The sequence below is a fragment of the Gossypium hirsutum genome, chromosome A10, assembly GCF_007990345.1.
Source record: "Gossypium hirsutum isolate 1008001.06 chromosome A10, Gossypium_hirsutum_v2.1, whole genome shotgun sequence".
Lineage (NCBI taxonomy): Eukaryota > Viridiplantae > Streptophyta > Magnoliopsida > Malvales > Malvaceae > Gossypium > Gossypium hirsutum.
This window is the reverse complement of record NC_053433.1, coordinates 25,351,696-25,361,218: the sequence shown is the minus strand read 5'-3', so window position 1 is coordinate 25,361,218 and position 9,523 is coordinate 25,351,696. Positions and strand designations below refer to the sequence as shown.

General features: G+C 36.8%; 1 non-coding gene across 1 annotated transcript; it reads right to left on the bottom strand.

The window, feature by feature from the left end:
• Nucleotides 1–4,642: 4,642 nt before the first annotated feature.
• LOC121209244 (small nucleolar RNA R71) lies at nt 4,643–4,749 on the bottom strand. The gene has a single exon (XR_005904361.1). It is a non-coding gene; the product is annotated as a small nucleolar RNA R71 (small nucleolar RNA).
• Nucleotides 4,750–9,523: the final 4,774 nt, after the last annotated feature.

Below are 9,523 nucleotides of genomic sequence, written 5' to 3'. Positions count from 1 at the left end.
AGTATTCGTCGTGTCAAGGGTCGTGGCAAGAGTTGTGCCCACGACTTCAAACGTACCTGCAACAAAAATAAACAAGTAAATTGGGGAGAGTTTGAGAATTCTTAAGAAAGTAAAATAATCTAATCAGCTTAAATAAACAATTCAATACTATTGAAAATAAATGTAAACTGGAAATAAATTCAGATTTGTGTAAACAGATAAAATAAGCCTTAGCCTTAGACTCGGTAAATTTCGTATCAAGAATCGATGCTCGAAAATTAATCGTCTCTTCCAATCGATAAGCTAGTTATAGCAGTTAAGAACGTCCTAACCACCAATTCTTCCTCTAGTAGTTGGTTCTGGTACAACCTGCAAACCAACCCTTACTGATTATCTAACTGAGATACACTAGTTCTCGATTCAAGATTCCGGCAACCTTGCGTTCTGAAGAACCCAACTCGAATTAACATCCTCAACCACGTGGGTCGTTTAAACTTGATCACTATTTCCTTGATTTGTTCTTGGAAATCCGAATACAGCACAACCGACTCGAATCTCCAACTGTAAGCAAACACGACTCCAACCCAACATGCACTTTGACTTGAAAATCAAATTTAACTTTAAGGGATGACTGGTCTATCCCGATACTTAAGAAAAAATGAATATCGATAGGACGAATTTTTAACACGAATTCATTTCTCATGATTATTGGCCGGAAAGAACACCAGCCTAAAGCTAAGATGAAATCTAGATAAGCATGAAATTATTCATGCTAGAACGTTGTGGAAGATGATGGGATTTGTATGAAAGGTGATGGAAATTGGGAAGGAAAAGTACTTGGAAGGAAATTAGCCCAATTTTATAAAAGAAGCAAAATTTTGAAACAAAGCTACAGAATGTTAACGTCAAAGTGAAAGAAAAAGAAAAGTAATTCTATTCCAAATTGGAGTAGGAATACCAAATGAAGGGATGAATTTCTAAGAACATAAAGACCTTATTTATATACATAGGGTTTACAAAATTTAGCCTAAACTAATTTAATATAAAAAAATAAAATAAAATAAGATTTTCTTATTTTGGCTTTTACAAAGTCAAAATATTTGATGTGTCCTTAGCTTCCTCCACCTTTTTTATTTGGCCCCATTTCAATGATTGTCTTTCAAATTGGCCATTTTTAGCTTATTTTTGACTAATTGCATCCCTGACAATATTAAATCATAAAAGCACTTAATTAGTAGAGGTCAGTTAAATAATAAACCAAATTAAACATAAAAAAATATGCAAATTAACATGTTTATCAGGTATGTTGATCTCGAATTTTTGAATGTTTTAAGGATATTTTTGTCTTCCTTTCCTTTTCGATGTTGGTTCAACCGTCCTCAAAATGAAAGTTGAATTTTGGGAAATAGAGGTTTCGTTTGGACTTGTTCATTGTTCTTGCGCTTCTCTTGGGCAAAATCTTGGCCAAGATTTCTACCAGGAATTGGTTTTAGCTCTCTTCCATTTCACAACGTCACTGTGTTTGCGTTTTATCTTAGGTTAGGCTCTATTCATGACGGCAACTTCCCTTGAGAGCTCATTTTCTCAATTGATGTGGTCAACTCTCTTATAGACACCTTAGTTTTTTTATTGAAAATCAAGCATATTAGCTGCTAATTTATTGACCATGGTTTCTAGAGAACTACCTGAATCTCGCGGCTTTTGTGGAAACTAATTTTGATATGGCTGGTTATACCGTGGGTTGACCCCATAACTCAAGTTAGGATGGTCTTTCTATCCTGGGTTATAGGTTAGCGTAGGGGTCATATCGCCTTTGTGGTGGCCCAGGAAAGTTTCCCACAACATCCAAATGAGCCATAGTATTATCATACAAATTAGGACATGCATCAGTTGTATGTTCAGGTGTTGCACTAATTCCACATAGTCGAGCTGGTTTTGCTTTTTCTACAACAAGAGAATTCACAATATTAGTAAGTCTATCAACTTTATCTTCTAAGATTGAATTACTTAGCTAGTGAACCCTTTTAGTGGGCTCAGGATTCGCTCGGAATTGCTGAGCATTTACAGCCATCGTGGATATCAAGTCCCTTGCTTGTTGGGGAGTCATGTTGACCAATACTCCTCCACTAGTAGCATCTACCATATTCATTTATATAGGTTTCAAGCCTTCTTAAAAGTATTGGAGTAGAGACTATTCCGTTATACCATATTGGGGGTAACCTGCACCAAATTTCTTAAATTGCTCCAAGTTGTAATAGATCCCAAGGGGTAGATAAAATAACCATTCCCTAGCAGAAACTGCTAGGGAAAAAGAGAAAGCATGCAATTTGATTTGATCCACAGTTACGCCATGAGGTTTCATACTAAGAAAAGCCATATGAAACTCTTTCAGATGTTTGTGGGGATTTTCATTTTGCAGCCCATGAAAAGTCGGCAGTAACTGGATTAATCCCGAATTCAGTTCAAAATTAGTATCCATAGTAGGATACGAAATGCATAATGGTTGTTGTTCTATTGGAGCTTTAGCCATTTACCAGATTTTTTGAGCCATAAGTTGATGTGATAGATTCGGGTTTTCATTAACTGATAAATCGTAAATTATACCTGTTTTTGTCTCATGCTTAGCAATTTATGGATGATTTCTCCTTAGATTTGGTGAATTCGATGCTCCTAATCCTTTAATTTCATGTTTTATACTTAGGTGAGCATAGGAGTGTAAAAAGAGCAAGAAACGGAGAAAATGAACCCATGTGGGAAATCAACATGGCCTGGACTTTCTCACACAGGTGTGTCACACGGTCGTGTCCCTTTAGCAGGATCGAAGCACGACTTACACGGGTAGACTACACGCCCGTGCCTATTCAACAGCCTTGACCAAGGGCTGGAGTAATCGCACCTGGGCGTGTCACACGGGCGTGTCCCTACCGAGCCCAAGTATAACCCTATTCGGAAAAGGCCAATTTTGGGGGCTCTTAAGCATTCTAAAGCCTATTTAAACACCTGAGGAGGCACTTAGAAAAGGGACACAGAGTAGGAAGTAAGGAATCACTCAAGGAAAGTCGATTGATCCATCTCAGAAGCCGGATTCATCATCAAGACTGAAGATTTCCCTTCAAGTTCCTTCAGGAGTTTTGGGTTTTCTTATGTTTTGTTATCTTTATGCTTTTGAGATGTTTTCTTTCATAAGTATGAACTAAATCCCCTAAATACCTAAGGGGAATAAAACCTAAAACAGATCTTGTTATTATTATCTGAATTGTATGATAAATATTTGACTTGTTCTTAATTATGTGTTCTTAATTCTTGTTTTGATATTCCAGGATATTGATTCAAGTTAAGCTCTTATTCAGAGGAGGAATAGACCTTGTCTAAGAGTAAATTTGTCATAATTAAGCGAAGTTGATTGCGCGCCTAGAGATAGGGTGACAAGATTTTGCCGGATTAAGGTGAAACCTAATAAAGGAATCCATAGATCAAGTTAATGCAATTCTAGGGTGTTAATTAGAAAGAGATTTCAATTATTCAACCTAGGGTTAGACGTTATCAGTCTCGAGAGAGATAATAATATAACTTAGGGATTTCTACGGATCGAGTCAAATGAATAAATCTTCTGATTCAGAGTCAAATAACAAGTGAAGTCTAGGTGGATTTTTCCTTTGGTATTGTCTCAATCAATCGAATTTTCCCAAAAGTATTTTCCCAAGTTTTCTTTCTATGCATTCTTAGTTAGTAATTAGTTTAGATAACCAAACCTCTTAATTTTTAGGCTAGATAATAAAAAGGAAGTAAATACTTGTACTAATAGTTCCTTTGGGTTCGACAATCCAGTCTTCCTAAACTATACTACTGTTCGATAGGTACACTTGCCTTAATTGTGATAATAAGTTAGTTTCAAGAACGTTTCATTTATAAATCTTTAAAACCTGTTACGAATATCACATAATTAAGTTTTTGGCACCGTTGCTGGGGAACTAGGATATTAGGAACACTCGATTTTTATTACTTTAGCCATTTTACTTTTATTACAATTTAAATTTTTATTTTCTTTTCAAATTCTTTATTTATTTTCTTCTGACAGGTTTTTATAGTTTATGACCAGAAGAAACCCTCAAGACCACTACTTTTTGATGGTGAGATCTATCGCACAGTTCGTAGAAACCGAAGAGAAATAAGGTGAAGCTTATGATACACAGAGGAAGAGCAAGAGGACAATACTTCAACCACAACGGAGGAGATAGCTAAAAACTAAGAAAATCCGCTACCTCCTATGATTTTTGTTAATTAGAATCCTACTCCACGCACTATGTATGATTATGCTAAACCTTCTTTAACAGGAACTGAATTGAGCATAGTTAGACTTGCTGTAGCTGCAAATACTTTTGAACTGAAACCTAACACAATTCTAATGATACAATAATTTGTTTAGTTTGATGGTTTGCAGGACGAGGATCCCAACGCTCAGTTGGCAAACTTTTTGGAACTATGTGATACATTTAAAATTAATGGCGTTTCTGATGACGCCATTCACCTTCGGTTATTCCCTTTTTCATTGAGAAACAAAGCTAAATAGTGGTTGAACTCGTTTCCATGGGTGTCAATCACTACTTGGGAAAAAATGACTGAAAATTTTTTATTAAAATATTTTTCGCCGGCTAAAATGACTAAATTACGTAATGATATCTCTTCTTTTGTGCAGATGGATTTAGAAACACTCTACAATGCATGGGAGAGATACAAGGACCTCTTGAGAATATGCCTTCACCATGGGTTACCACTCTGGCTACATGTTCAAACCTTTCATAATGGCCTGAATCCTTCGACTCGATAAATGGTTGACGCAGCTGCTGGCGGAACCATCAATAATAAGACACCTGAAGATGCCTATGAATTTATAGAGGAGATGCCACTAAATAACTATTAGTGGCAAGTCATGAGGACAAAGCCAATGAAAACAACCGGCGTTTATAACATCGATTCGCTCACCATGCTCTCTAATCAGGTAGAACTCTTGAATAAGAAAATTGATGGTTTTCTTAGTTCTTCACAAGTTCAACCAGTAATGTAGTGCGAAGTAAGTGGAGGTGGATCAAGCAGTTCAGAATACCCACCTTATAGCCACAACATGGAGAACGAGTAGTTAAATTACATGGGTAACAATCCTCGATCTCAAAAAAATCCTTATACCAGTACTTACAATGCAGGTTGGAGGAACCACCCAAAATTTTCATTGGGAGGCCAAGAAAATCAGAGACCACCACCCCCTCCAAGCTTTCAGCAACCACCGTACCATCAGGAGAAAAAGTCGAACCTTGAGGAGATGCTAATCAAATTCATCTCGGTGTCAGAAACTCATTTTCAGAATACTGAGACAATACTAAAAAATCAACAAGCATCAATCGAGGGGCTCGAAACTCAGATTGGACAGGTTTCCAAGTTAATTTCCGATGACCACAAGGTAGCCTGCCAAGCAACACTGAATCTAACCCAAGGGAGTAACTCAACATGATTGCCATTCAAGATGAGGAAGGGTTAGTTTCAAAACCAAGGCCAGAAACAGTGGTAAGCAAAGGGAAGAATGAGGTAAGCCAAAATGACCCAAAGCCGGTGAGTACAGAATATAAACCTCGTGTGCCATACCCTAATGCGACAAGGATAGACCGATCAGACGAATAATTTGGTAAATTCCTTCAACTTTTAAAGAAACTACATATTAACTTACTGTTTATTGAAGTCCTTTCGTAGATGCCAAATGCAGTCAAGTTTTTAAAGGACTTTTTAACGAATAAACGAAAGTTGGATGAGGCGTCGCATGTGGAATTGAATGCAGTTTGCTCAACCATATTACAGAATAAAATACCAACAAATTAAAAGATCCAGGGAGTTTTACGATTCCTTGTTTAATTTGTAGTTTAGATGTTCATAATGCATTGGATGACTTAGGGGCAAGCATTAATGTTATGCCTTATAAAATGTTTAAACAGCTAGGTCTTGGGAACCCAAATAAATTAGGATGAGTATTCAATTGGCTGATAAGACCATTAGATTTCCTAGGGGTATCATTGAAGATGTTCTTGTTAAGATCGATAAATTTATATACCCAGTAGACTTTGTTGTTCTAGGCATAGAAGAGGATAGTAACGCACATTTAATTTTAGGACGAACCTTTTTAGCGACTGCTAGAACCATTATTGATGTTGGCATAGGTGAACTCACACTTCGTGTGGGAGACGAAACAATCACCCTTCAAGCTCGTAATTCGAGTAACACACCGAAAATTGAAAGTGGTTGTATAAATCATTCTACTAGTACTGATCATGTGGTGAAACCTTCTGTGCAGGAAACAATTACGAAGAACACATATGAGCTGTGTTCAAACAACAACAAAGGACCTATCTATGAAGAACGAAGGCTACAAATCGAGGAGCTAAATGAATGGTAGACACAGAAATCGAGAACACCCGATAAACTGAAATCGAGTCAGGACGAGCTCAATACCTCACCAAATTACCTTAAGGTTGGAGACAAACTACTACTAGATGCAGCAGATCCTCACATTACCACTTCTGAACCTAATGAAGAAATTCCTCTTACGGTACTCAGTATTGTCCCATATGGTACAGTCGAGGTAAATCATCCTAAATTCGGCACATTTAAGGTAAACAATACTTGTCTGAAACCTTATGTTGATAAAGTTTATAGTAGGGATGAGGAGTGTAAACTCTTTGCACCACCTTGATCATGCAGAAGAGAGGTAAGTTGAGCTTAGACTATAAATAAGCGCTTCTTGAGAGGCAATCCGAGCACTAATAGTGTTAATTTCTTTAAATTTTAGTTTTTAACATCCAACATACTAACCGAATCATGGAACGTAGGCTTTCTAAAGACCACACGGCTAGGCACACGGGCGTGCATTAGGCCATGTGAAAACATGGTAAGATTTTTTTATCCAACACGGGATGCGATAAGTTGCCACGGCCGTGCGACATGGTCATGGGCGAAACTGCCAAAACAACACAGGTGTGAGACACGCCTGTGCCTTGAAACTTTGGTTGAAACTGATAATGTAACACGGGCGTGCGACATGCCCGTGCCATCCACCCGTGGTCGACACTGTCAAAATAAACACGGGCGTAGACATGTATACACGGGCGTGGGAGAAGCGAACGAAGATTGACACGGCCATGCAACAGGGCTGTGTACACTAATGAGCCCAACTTTAAAAACCACGAAACACACGAACTGAAACGAAAGTACACGGGCGTGCCCCACGGCCGTGTGCCCCAATTTTTCTATAAACACCTATTATCTATTTTATCTTATCTTTAAATTTTGAAATTACTTTTTATTTCCTGTTAATACTATTTTATCTTGAGTTTTTACAATTTTTACTTTCAGCTATTTAATTACGAGTAAATATGCTTCATTATATTTCCTAAAGAGTTCCTGATTTTATCATAGTCATAAAGAGCCCCAAAGCTTAGCATCAAACAGGAACTAAAAACTCCAATGGTGCAGGACTTATGGACTAATGAACCTCTACCACCACCGGAGTATCCTCCTCCACTCTCATCAATACCTTGGCCGATTATTCTCCATAACTTCAATTGAAGGGGTCCATTCATCATTCAGGAAGTTTCACCGCTCTCCCTCTCTTATGATTATATATCTATACTTTTCAATATATCTATCTTTGTACATTGAGGGCAATGTATATCTTAAGTGTGAGGGGTATTTCATATCATCATCAGAAATCCCTGAATTTTGTCTTATTCCCACGTGCACTTATATCACTATTAGAATGAATTTTAATTAATTTATGATTTTTATTGATATGTCTTGAATTAAAATATAGGCAATTATGCATTGATTGTTTAAACTTTAAAACATTAGGGAATCAAGCATGATGAATTAATTTTTGAAGAATTAAAAACTTTTAGGTTGTTTTCCTAAGTTTAGGTATTATCTTGAGTTGAAATTCACAAGTCTAAACATTAAAAAGTCATAATTTTTGTGAGATATTTAGCATTTAAAGCATATTTTATTCCTTTCATGCTCACTTTCATTATGAGTGCATCAGTTTTGATTTGTTATTCTAGAACTTGCTTGATTATGCATGTCAAGACCACACCATTTGATTTGATATGTCAAGATGATAAAGGCACTTAGGTTTAACCCACTCACTCTAAAAAAGCCTACCTCCATAATTAACCCTTAGTGAACCCCTTTTAAGCCTAACAAGCCATTAATTGATTTACCCTCAATATTAACCCATAACCAATTATTGTTGAAATCCCCTAATTTTATACCTATTTTTGTCGAGATTTGATTTGAACAAATTGCTTAGTTATGTTTTGTTCTTCTATGTATTTGTCTTTTTTTTTAAAAAAAAGTGTACTTCAATACATATTAGTTGTAATTCGTCATTTTTGAGCTTAAGTGTCAATTCCATATTCTGAGAAGAAGCTCACTTGTATTCAACTAATGACTACTCATTTTTCTAGCTAGGTAAATTTTTAATTTAATCTCGATTTTAACCTTTTCTTTCAGCTTGTGACCACACCCCCTAACCAAAGCCACGTTACAACCTTCTAAAAGGACCTTTTTGATTGATGTATCAGCTCAATGTATAGTGGTAGAGATTTGATTTTCAAGCAAGCCTATGGTAATAACTTTTCATATTGACTAATGAGTGCCTTTGTTGATTTCCTTAAACACCTTGAGTGATTTTAGTGAATCTTTAGTGAGGATGTTAAACTCTACGATGTTTTGATTAAAGGTAATCACTTAGATAAGGGGAGACACCTATGTTTTCATGATAAAATGCTTAACTTGGAATGTTTGAAACTCTGATGTACTTTTAGTTGAATTTTCAATGTATGGATACTTATGGATTATTTTGAGAAATTATTGATAGGGATTATAAATTAAGAAAAATTTATTTTGATTGTGAGTTGAGGATTTTGCTTGAGGACAAGCAAATGCTTAAGTGTGGGGGTATTTGATAAACCGTAAATTATGCATATTTTTATCTCATGCTTAGCACATTTATGGATGATTTCTCCTTAGATTTCGTGAATTTGATGCTCCTAATCCTTTAATTTCATGTTTTATACTTAGGTGAGCATAGAAGAGTAACAAGAACGACAAATGGGCCGAAAACGGAGAAAATAGACCCACGTGGGAAATCAACATTGCCTTGACTTTCTCACACGGGTGTGTCACACGGATGTGTCCCTTTGGCAGGATCGAAGCATGACTTACACGGGTAGACTACACACTTGTGCCTGTTCAACAGCCTTGACCACGTGCTGGAGTAATTGTACACGGGCGTGTCCCTGCCGAGCCCGAGTATAACCCTATTCGAAAAAGGCCAATTTTGAGGGATCTTAGGCATTCTAAAGCCTATTTAAACACCTGAGGAGGCACTTAGAAAAGTGACGCAGAGTAGGAAGCAAGGAAACACTCAAGAAAAGCCGATTGATCCATCTCAAAAGCCGGATTCATCATCAAGACTAAAGATCTCCCTTCAAGTTCCTTCAGGAGT